This window comes from Crocodylus siamensis, chromosome 5 (genome assembly GCF_052110815.1).
Source record: "Crocodylus siamensis isolate JL-2025a chromosome 5, ASM5211081v1, whole genome shotgun sequence".
Classification (NCBI taxonomy): domain Eukaryota; kingdom Metazoa; phylum Chordata; order Crocodylia; family Crocodylidae; genus Crocodylus; species Crocodylus siamensis.
In genome coordinates, this window is record NC_143399.1 from 196901638 (window position 1) to 196913794 (window position 12157).

Consider the following 12157-nt stretch of genomic DNA (forward strand, 5'->3'; position numbering starts at 1 on the left):
AACTATAACACATTGTTTTTATTGAGTAAGAAACCTCTAGGTTTGATATTATAGTTATATATAACGTTCAGTTAAGCCAATATCTCCCTCTACTGGGAAAACAGAATATTGTTTCTGGGGACAGCAATCACTTCCAAAATAAAAATGAACCTCACGGAGAAAAATGCTTTTGCTTCTTGCTGCTTTTTTGCGATGACAAGTAGCACCTGCTTTTTTAATATGAAAAACAACAAGTTTTGACTTTTTGCTTTTCCTAAAGGAATGGAAACTAATGAGACAGATATTATAACAGACAAGTGGTGAAATCCTAGCCCCACTGGAGGCAATGGCACTTTGCCACTGACTTGATTGCAACCAGGATTTACTTAAAGAAATCTGAGCAGCGGAGATAGAAGAGTGTTTTTAGACAGGCTCTTGAAAACTGCGTATGTTTAACTTCTGACAAACACTTAAGCCTAGATCCTATTTTGGTGCAAAGATGTCTCTAGGTTAGCTTCTGCTTATTCCAAGCTGTCATGACAAGGCACTAGGCCCATCCTGCGTTGCCTGCGGAGATGCATGAGGCCAGGTTCCTATTCCACCTATTAGATGCCTAACTGGATTTAGCGGTGTAGGTTGTAGCCATGTTGGTCTAAGGACATGGGCAGACAAGGTTCTTTGGATGAATCTGATATCTTTTATTAGACCAACCTAAATAGTTGGAAAACAATTTGTAAGCAAGTCACTGACTGCCGATCTTGTAGGCAGCCCAGCCCAGCCTCTGGCTTCTTTACTTTTCATTCCATCCAGGAAGAGCACGCACCAACTGCTGAAACTTCCTCCGCCCGACAAAGGGTTTTCGAACCCAAAAGCTTGCTTAAAGATTGTTTTCCAACTATTTACGTTGGTCTAATAAAAGAGATAAGATTTTTAAATGGGATGCCATTCCACCATGCCTATGCCTAGACAACCATGAATGCAATAGGTGGTGCATCTTCCACCTTCTCACTGCTTTTTGTGACTTGGTCTTAAGGCTCGGACAACAGCACGGTACAGAAGATGCGCTCATCACGCTTCAGGGGCTAGAGCACTGTGGAATAGGAGGACTGCATCTAGCGGTCAAAGTCCACCTAGGTGTTTAATATGCGGACTAGGATCTGACCCAGAGCTCTCGTGGAGGGTGAAGTAGAATTGTGCTTATTGACTCGGATGCTTAATCTATGGCTGTGTCTACATGTCGTCCTACAGCAACACAGCGATGAGCTACATCGCTATATGGTGTGCTGTGGCAACGTAATGATCACATGGGTCCACACGTGATTGTCAGGTACATCGCCATAGTGGCATGCTCCCCTGGTGTTGGGTGCCACTATGGCAGCATAGTGGTGAAATCTAACTGCACCACGCACACAGCGCGGTAACCACCCAAACTGCACCATGCATTAGTACTTCTGAAAGGAGGGGAAGGCGTACTTCCAGAGGCATTGGGATGGGATGGGGAGAGTCTGTAACACTGTGCAGGAACGCAGGACCCATCCGTCAGGTCACCCATGGGTTACGTGCTAGAGCACGGCAACACAGATCCGGATGATTGGTGCTGCATTATAGGAACAAGTGGTAGCACTCGAATCTGATCAGGATGTGAAAGAGTAGCCGTGACTATAAAAGCCAGAGACAGTTCTAGAAATAAGCAATCAAAACAGCCAGGGTAGAGTTATGCAGAAGTATAAATTGCAGTATTGCTTTTTAGTGAAAACCAGACACTGGGAAAGGGCAAATTAAGCAGTGATGCCCCAGTTCTGCACAACTTTATACATGTGCTTAATTTTAGCACTTCACTAATCCTGCAGAGTCTCACAATGCAGTGGGACATCTCAGAGAACAACTATGACTCTGCAAGTAAGCCTTTGCAAAATTAGAACCTAACTCCAGGCAGGTCTGCCTGCTCTGCTGAGGATGAGGATGGATGGCTGCCTGTTTATAGGGTCCAAGAGTAAAATGAGGAGATCAAACAGTTTGCAATCCTTGATCATGCATGGTATGGGACCAGCCAAACAAACATAGTAGAAGTGAAGGGCACCAGAGAAAAAATAACCCTCCAGTTCACATAGGAAAGGGCATTGCTGGGTTACAGAAAGCAGTTGAAAAACCAAAGCAAAATAAAAAGTTTCTCTACACTAGTAAGAGCACCATATTTTTTTAGGATCTGATTTACCTTCCAATTCAGTGTTGGTTTTGGGGGAGAGGCTTTTTTTTCATTTTGCTTTGCTCGGACACTGGAAATATATTATCAGGTATCACTGTATCACTGTCTGGCTCTCAAGCTAATCCAGAGAACCCGGTTTGCAGGGCACATACAGAGTTAAAAATTAAATAGTAAAATTGATTTTATTTTTAAAATACCATGAAAAAAGGAATTTTTTGACATGACATTCCTTGGGATCCTAAACAAGCTACTAGTGTCATTTGATGCCATTCTGACTGATGGACACAAGGACACAGGCTTGATTTGTTAGATTTGTTACCCTAAGTCAGGATTGCTCACCTGGCAATCACCTAGTGCTGTAGCTAGCCCTGGGTGCCAAGAAACCATGAGAATGGTTTTAAAAAGAATCACAGAATATTAAAGGATTTTTCCAAATGAGATCTAAGGTAATTCCCAGACCCAAGGGTTTAAGAAAAGTGACTTATGACCCAATCACTAGGGTGCCTATACAGGAGCAGGGAGGCAGCCCCAATGCACTGGAATTGCAGCGCATTCAAGCAGACTCAATTAATCAAGTCTGGTGGAGAGTGGCAATTACCGTGCACCAGCAATTACTGTGTACCATGCAGCCTCCAGCATCTTGTGTATCAGCCTCCCCGCATTTCAAAATGGTGGCAGGGATGCTTTATCTAAAGCTCATTCAATAAGCTTTAGATAAAGCGCCCCTGCCACCATTTCGAAGCATGGAGATGCTGATATATGAGATGCTCTGGGTGCTTTAATTAGAGCAGCTTTTGGAGCCACTCTAATTAAAGCCCCCCACCCCTCCTGACCACTCCCAAAGTACATGTATAAATGCCCAGGGACCAACCAGAGCCTGCCCTTTCCAGGCACAGCCATGGAGACATGCCACCTTCAGCTCTTCCTTAGTTCTTGCAATAGCTGCTTCAGAGCTCAGACTACTTGAAGTATTATGCACCTCATCAGAGTCTGACACATTCAGCCTTGACAAGTACTGTCTTTTGGTCCTTCAGGCTCAATTCTTTCTTCTTGGAGTTTCCAGTATAACTCTTTAAAGACGAACTGGTTCAGAGAGGCACGAGCTTGCATAGGTGACAGCCTGTTTCATCAGATGCTTTCATCAGCTTATGTGTCTCTCAAGCAGTTATTCTCTAAGGCTGTGAAAAAGTGTTTGGGACCGACTGAAACTGGGAGAGGCGCATGCAGGCATTTGCTGCTGCTGCCAATGATGTGGGCAGCCTAAGGTAAGTAACTCAGAGGGGCGGGGAGGGAGGGAAGGGGACGTCTGCAAGGGGAGCTGGTGGGAACGCGAGGGGTGTTGGTGCTTCCAGGAGGGGTTGGCAGGTCTGCAGAGGGGGCTGGGAGGTTTGCTAGTGGTGGTTGACCAGTCGGGGGGGGACTAAAAGTAGCCCTTTCAGGGCTGGGGATTGGGAACAGCACAGCTCTGGGGCTGGGGCTGGGGCTGGGCTTTCCCAACCACAGGGCTGTGCTGTGAATGCACGCAGGTATTCCCTAGATTGGGTTAACCTCTTATCCATCTAAAGTTAATTCACCTAGGGTCAACTAGCTTTGATCAGGCAGACCATTTTCTGGGCAATTTAAGCCCTGAAAATCCCTGCATGACTGGTCATGTAGATTGACCTAACCTTTATACCCTGCCCTAACACAGCTACCTACCTCTCAATACAACACTTGTTGGAGGGTTTCCCACCCCGTGCTCCTATTCAGCTTCCTCTGAACCAGGAAGTTCTGGTAGGTCTCTCTGAACAGTCCTCCTTTTCTGGCTCCTGGACTCACAACTCTTTCCCCTGCAGTTAAGGAGTCCCATAGCCACCAGCAGTCAGAGTCTAGTCCCCCTCCACAAAACCTACCTACCCGTTGGTAGGTCCTTCTTGGGGCTGTGCTCTGACTCCTGCAGCTTCCCTCTGCCGTTCTTCTGTCTGGGCTGTTTATCCTTTCTCTCCCCTCTGAGAGTTACCTAAAAGCTAATTTTACAGGTTCAGGTAGAGTCACTTGGTTAACACCTGCTCCCTACTTCACAGCTTGCTTGTTTTATTTTTGAACACCTGTTTTCTTAAAGAGGACGCGTAGTACAGGGACTGTACTTAATCCCTTAATCCCACTGTTCCTTAAGGAAAATGAGCCCTGGTTCATCTATCTTTCAGCTGGACTCTGTCACATCCAATGAAATACTCCGCTCGCCAGGACTCAAAGAGAATCAATTCTTGGAAAGAAAGGAGTGGCTGGATCCCTGGCCCTCTTGTAAAACTTACTCAGTCTCAGAAAGGGCTCCTTAAGGGCACAGTGTTCATTTTCAGAGTAGGAGAAAGCAGCACATGGTGTGCTGTGGAGTTGGCTTCACAGCCCTTTGAAGCAGCACAGAAAGCTGTGAAGAAGGTTGGGAGGGGGAACGAGGGAAAGAAAAGAATTTCTTCTTATTAAACATGTTTAGTAAGATAGCTCCAAGAGACCAACCGATATTAGGCCTCACTGGGCAAGGCACTGTACAGATGGACAGTCCCTTTCCCAAAGAAATTACAGGCGAATATAACAGTCCACATCACACAGCAGTAGCAACCCACTCCTAAAAACCTCCCAACTTCAAAGCAGTGCCAACCAAAACCTTCCTGTTGTGTCTTCCTGTAACCCCATCACACAGAACAGTGGGGTTCACAAGACATGTTGAAGCCCTTCTTGGAGTCACGGGCCCAGAAAAGTTGGCAGTCATCTTGGCCCTAGGAAATCACTCGATTCTTTACATTTGCTGAATCAGCAGAATGCAATCCAGAAGCGGTTACTACTTCCATTGGGATAGATGTGTTCGTTTCCAGGCTAAAGAGCCCCATGGCTCTCAGCCTGTTGTCGTAAGGTCTGGTTTCCTGACCTCTGGTCATGTGTATGGCTCTTCTCTGGACTCTCTCAAGCTTCTTCACATCCTTTTTGAATTGAGGAGCCCAAAATTGGACGCAGTACTCCAGCTGCAGCCTTACCAAGGCTGAGTACAAGGGGAGAATGACGTCCCGGGATTTGCTTGAGAAGCATCTATGGATGCAAGCCAGCATTTTGCTTGTTTTACTGGCTGCAGCATCATATTGAAGGCTCATGTTCATCTTGTGGTCAATCATGACCCCCAAGTCCCTTTCATCCATAGTGCTAACCAGCATAGCACTGCTGAACCCATAAGGATGCTGCAGGTTTTTCCTCCCAAGGTGGAGAACCTTGCATTTTTTGGTGTTAAACATCATCAGGTTCTTGTTTCTTGAGCCTGTCAAGGTCAGTCTGGATCACCCTCCTGTGCTCAGGTGTGGATGCTTTACCCCAGAGTTTAGTATCATTGGCAAACTTGACCAGTCCACTCCTGACTCCAATGTCCACATCATTAATGAAGATGTTGAACAAAATGGGTGCAAGGACAGAGCCTTGGGGGACTCCACTGGTCACAGGACACCACGACGATTGACTTCTGTCAACCACCACCCTCTGGGTCCAGCCACGGAGCCAATTCCCCAGTCAGAGGATTGAGGTGGACCTGAGGCCACAGTTGGCCAGTTTTGCCAAGAGATGATCATGGGATACCAGATCAAAGGCTTTTTTTGAAGTCAGGATATATGATGTCAATCTCCTCTCCCTTGTCCAGGTGATAGGTCACCTGGTCGTAAAAGGAGATAAGATTGGCCAAGCAAGACCTACCCACAACAAACCTGTGCTGGCTATCCCTCAGGATGTTGCCGTCAGCCAGTCTGTTGAGAATGGCCTCTTGAATAATCTTTTCCAAGACCTTCCCCAGGATAGAGGTCAGGCTGATGGGCTGTAGTTTGCCAGATCCACTTTCCTCCCTTTCTTGAAGATAGGATCACATTGGTCAGGAACTTCACCAGAGCACCAGGAGTTCTCGAAGATCCATGCCAAGGGCTGAGCTATGATGCTTGCCGGCTCCTTGAGTACCCTTGGGTGTAGATTGTCTTCATTAGATTGTCTTCCAATGGACTTCATTGCTTAAAAAGCTGCATAAGTTCTTCTGGGAATTCAATTTATTCACCTCTTTGACTTCGAGGTATAATGGCACCTTGACATAAACCTAGATGTCAGGATGTGTGTTCTAGGGGTGTGCGAAATGGGCCATATTTGATTTGGATTTGAATCAGGGACAGTGATTTGATTAATTGATTCAGATCACTGTTCCCGATTCAATTTGGCCAAATCCAAATCTAGAGATTTGATGATGATTCGGAGAATCAGTTATTCAGCCATAAACACAGCTTGAAATGTTTTTTCTGCATACCTCAAGGTACCAAGTGCGGCTCATGAACGCTGCAATGCTGGGGCAGATGGAGCGTCCCACAGGAGCAGCGGGGGGGGGGGGCGCATGCTCAATGGCAAACTGGGAAGTGGACCAGAAGTACTTCTGGTTCACTTCCAGGTCTGCCTCCAAGTGTGCTGCCCCCCACCCCAGCTTGACAATCAGCCGTGGGGAGACCCTGAGTGTCCCCCCAGACCCAGGAGGCACCAGTTGCCAACATGGGGAGGCATGGGGGAGCCCCCCCGTGCACTCCTGGCAGACCCAGAAGTGCTTCTGATGTGGAGATTAGGCCACCAAATCAGGATGAATCTCTGCCAAATTGAATCAGGGACTGAAGCTTTGCACAACCCTACCATGTGCATCCATTTTCAATTTCTCTCTTTTAATTAAATGTGCTACAGTGATGCAGAATCTCCCATCAATGACTTGTGGGGAAATACAATAATACCTGGGTAAACTGCTACATTTATTTGTTCGATCAAACCCAAATATATATATATTATGTTAAAATGATTTCATCTAATACAAGGCAAGAATTTTGTGGGCAGGCAGTGCCTAAGTCAAGAAATATGTCCTCGTGTGAAGAATATGTTCAGTGTCCAGTATGTAAATCAGGGATCACATCATTAAAGCAGGATTTATTTCAGCTCTGTCTCCAAAGCTGCCACAAAATAACTCGCCTGCAATGACATTCGATTAGCTGGAGGCAGAGGTGATTATCAGCCTCTCACCCTATGCCGGGAGGGAATCAAAAAGTGACAATCAGTTGAGCTAGTCTACTTGTGGAGTGCCAGAATATGGCTGCATTTGAAAAGGGTCAAGTTAGTGCATCATGTTGTGCTTTTGGAATGACATCCCACTGCTACAAAGACTATCTTCTTACCTACTGATAACGGGGGTACCTAGTTCTCAAAACACACGGCATGTTTTACTCATTCCTTGGCAAATACTACTGGCTTGATATGAATGCTATAACTGCTATGGCTAGTGGAAACTGTGTCATAAATAGAGTAGTTTAAAATATAACAATGTTTTCCACTTCAGGACTGCCAATTGGGAGAGGAGACAAAATGGGGGCTCGTGCATTAGGATGTTTGTTAGTCACCACTTCTCATGCTGTGGAACCAAAGTCAGCACAGTTTCTTACCTACCACATGCCCCAAGTAAGGCCCACACCTTGTTTTTGGGGAGGCAGAATGAAGAATTCCCCCTTCCCCCCCACCCAGAGTTATGGCTGCACACAGCAGAACTGAACCACATCTTCAGCTTGCTCACCCTCCCTTTCCTGCTTAGGCAAAAACTACAGTTTTAACTCTCTCATAGCAGAAGTGTCAGTAGCTCTTGGCTGCTCAGCCAAAAGCTGAAACTATAGCTGCTGCTGATGAAGACCGGACTCCATAGGTAGATCCAGGAAGTTCAAAACAGTTTAAACTAGTCTTCAGGACGGTGAAATAGGGGAAGGGGGACAAGAAAGAGCTAAATTGTAATTTTTTAGCAAAACTGCTATAGGAATGCTAGCTTAATTAGTAGAACTTTGAGCCCGCTAAAAAGAAAAGTGGGTTCTTAACATCTGTTGAGTGATGAGCAATTAGCAGGAATCAAGTAGATGATGATAAGACATGAAGTAAATTGACTCCCTCAGGGCTGCCTGATTAGAAATGCCACTGCTGCTTCTGAGCAATAAATAAATAAATAACCTCCCTCTCACTAAGACACACACCCCAATTTTGGAACACTAATTTTTTGGGAAAAGATATGCATGAAATGGAAGTAAACACAGTGGCTTGTGTAACCCAGGCGGTACTCCAAGAGGTACCCCCTCTCCAGTTGAAGGGATCAAAGCAGGTGCACAAGCGCTGTGGGAGGTGTAGGGACGCTCCTCCCCCTACAGAGCAGAGCTAGACCACCGATGGGGACTTAACCATATACCTTTTAATGAAAGAACAGTACTGGGAACATCACCAGTATAAGCCAGGGGGTTTAGGGGACACTACAGTGCCCTGAGGGAGCAGGATTCGACAAAGGTTAGACACCTACAATCTTAGACATATTCATCCAGTTGACAGAAGACAGGGTTAACAAAATATAAAACACAAACAGCAGAACAAACAAAACTGGTTGGAGAAATATAAATGGCACAAAATGTCAAATAACAAGGACTATAGGGCCTAGGTACATGGAGGGGGAGAAAGCACAATGACCCCTTTCCACTGCAACAAGAACTTCTCCCTGTTGCTTCACTCACCCCAAGTCACCCAGACTGGGACTTGAATGCAGATCTCCCGCATGGTAGGCAGGAACTCTACCAAACAGCCACCAGTGCCAGTACTGCACCAAACTGCTAGGGGCCTTGACCTTCCAGGAGCCCCAGCCTCACGTCAAGCTTCCTGGCCTCTTACTGGAGGAGCTGGAAGCAGAGCTGGGAACCTCTCAGGTCGCTGCTCAGATCCTTGCTGGATCCTGTCCTGCTGGCCACAGCCTCTCGTAGGGGATCCTGGAGCCTCTCCTGTCAGCCACATGCCGCGCTGCTGAGGGCCCCACTGCTGCCTGCAGGTCCCACTCCTTCAGGCTCTTCTGGGGCAACTGCTCCTGCCCCGCTGGCCCAGCTCTTTGAAACTCCTTCCTTGTGGCCCCTCACTGGTCTCCCTTGAGTCAGCTGCGCTGCCCCTTTTATCCCCCTCTAGGTGATCCACGGGGCCAATCAGGGGACATGGAGGGTGAGTCTCTGGGGCCTGATTGGTGAGGAAAGGGAATCCCAAGCCCTTCAATCATCTTTTACCCTTTCAAACCCCCCGGGCTAAGTCAGTTAGCCCATCACACTTGGTTTTGTTCGCATTTGCATATCAGTCTCTATAAATAGAATTATTAATGCCTTCTGTTTATAGCTTATTTCAAGCCATTTGCTAGATACCTATCCATTGGGTATTGAGACCTAAGCAATTTTAAGTATCTGGCATAAATAAGCTTGGGAACTTTGAAAGCTTTTGCATTTAACATATGTTGCAAGTGTTTTCTTTAACTATTAAAGTACTTGAGATACAGGATGATTCTTCTTGGGATTTGGATAATGAAAGTAGGGATAGATGCTATGAATAATGAAAGGGATAGATGCTAATTTAAGTCTTGGCTCCTCCTCCAGTTGATGAGAAGGGTAAATCTTTCACTGACTCTACATGGCAGCAAGAGAAGGTCTTGAAATAGAAATAACATAGCATCAGTATTTTTAGTCTCCACTAGAAAGCGTGTCCTAGTCGCAGATCCTGAATTCAGATCTTGTAGCACACAAAACCTTGTGAATGCAGTCTAATGGAATAAACGTCAGGGGAGAAGTCTTGGCCCCACTGAAGTCAGTGAGAGTTTTGTGTTGACTTCCATGAGGCCAGGACTTCACTATTGGTCTGAAAAAAACTCTAGCACCAGCTACAGATTTACAGGATTGGCACAGTCCTCTGTTTTCAAGGCAGCTCAGTACAGGCACTGGCTCCATTTTTCAAACAAGACTAAACACCTGAAGCTGGTGGGTCTGTGCAGATGTTGAATGGCCCCTGTGGCATTTTATAAGAGAATGGGTTCTGTGCTCTCATCCTGAGAGTCCTGAGGTCACTTCTTATGAAACAGACTAGGACGAACAGGCTAGTCCTTTGCTTTTTCATCATAAACAATCAACAGATTCACTAACACAATGGGCAGTTTGCTGTTTATGAAACTAGCCAAATGTAATGTCCAACACATTCAATCCTGTATTTAGATACCGCTTTGAGATGCAGCTAGCAAAAAGAATGCCACAAGGGTGTTCACTTCCATATATTTGGCACTCTGCTTCCTACAATTTTCATTTCAATCCAACATGCTCTTCTTTCATAAATTTCATAGATTGTAAGGGACTGGAAGGGACCTCACAGGATCATCGGGTCCATCCCCCCGCACTAGGCAGGAAAGACAACTGGGGTCAAGTGACCCCAGCAAGGTGACCATCCCATCTCCTCTTGAAGATTTCCACGGTACACGATTGCACCACCTCTGGAGGGAGCTTATGCCACGGTCTGGACACTTTGATTGTGAAGAAGCTTTTCCTACTGTTATGCCTGAAACTATCTTCCAGGAGTTTGTAGCCATTACTCCTGTTTTTTTCCTAAGGGTGCCTTGGTGAACAGCTGTTCGCTGAGCCCTTGACGTATTTCCCTGATGTAGTGGTAAGCTGCTACCAAGTCCCCTCTCAGCCTTCCTTTTTGACACTGAAGAGACCCAAGTCCCTCAGCCTTTCCTCATATAGCTTGCCATGCAAGTCTCTGATCATGTGGATGGCTCTTCTCTGGACTCTGTCAAGCTTTTCTACATCTTTGTTGAAGTGTGGTGCCCAGAACTGGACACCGTACTCCAGCTGCAGCCTGACCAATGCTTAGTAAATTGGAAGAATCCCTTCCTTGGTTTTGTGTGAGATGCATCAACTGATGCATGTCAGAGCACTGTTTGCCCTGCTGGCTACAGCATCACAGTGACGGCTTATGATCATACTATGGTCTATTATTCCCCCCTATGTCCCTTTCAGTCGTGGTGCTAGTCAGTTTGGCGCCACCAAGCCTGTAAGTATATTGGGGATTGTTTGTCCCCAGATGAAGCACTTTACACTTCTCAAATTTTAAATTCATCTGGTTCCGATCCACCCAACTTGCCAACCTGTCTAGATCCGCCTGTACATGCAGCCTGTCTTCAAGCATGACCACACTCCCAGATAACTTGGTGTCATCTGTGAACTTAGCCAGTGAGCTCTTCACCCCCACATCCAAACCATTGATAAAGATGTTGAAAAGCACTGGACCAAGCAAGCACTGACCCCTGAGAGACACCACTGGCCACTTCTCACCAGGACAACACAGATCCCTTCATTAGAGCTCTCTGGGTCCTACCCTGCAGACAGCTTCCTACCCACCTAAATGTCAAGCAGTTAAGTCCTCAGTCCTTCAGATTTTCCATGAGAACATCATGGGATACCAGATCAAAGGCCTTTTGGAAGTCTAGTCTATGTCGGCCTTATCCCTCTTATCCAGGTGACAAGTTACCTGGTTGTAGAAGGAGATAAGATTGGTAAGACAAGACCTGCCCACAATGAAGCCATGCTGGCTGTCATTCAGAATCCTACCTTCTGCACATAGACTCCTTGATTAATTTTTCCAGGATTTTCCCTGGGATAGAATTTAGGCTAATTGGCCTATAGTTGCCTGGGTCCTCTCTCCTCCCCTTCTTGAAGATGGGCACAACATTGGCCCTCTTCCAGTCTTCTGGGACCTCCCCCAAATGCCATGAGTTTTGGAAGAGTTTTGCCAGAGGTCCCGCAATGACTTCATCCGCTCCTTCAGCATTCTCAGATGAAATTCATCTGGTCCTGCTGACTTATAAATGTCTAACATTTCTAACTGATTGTGCACCAGCTCATCGTCAACAGTAGGAAGATGGTCATTCCTACCATGTCCATTCTGTGCCCTGTCTAGCAGGGCTGTGCAAAGCTTCGGTCCCTGATTCAATCTGGTGGAGATTTAGCCCGATTCAGTGGGTCAGAATCTCCAAATCCAAATTGAATCAGAGGACCCTTTAATCTCTCTGAATCAAATCAGACAGATTTGGAAAGATTTGATGATACAGACATAGACACA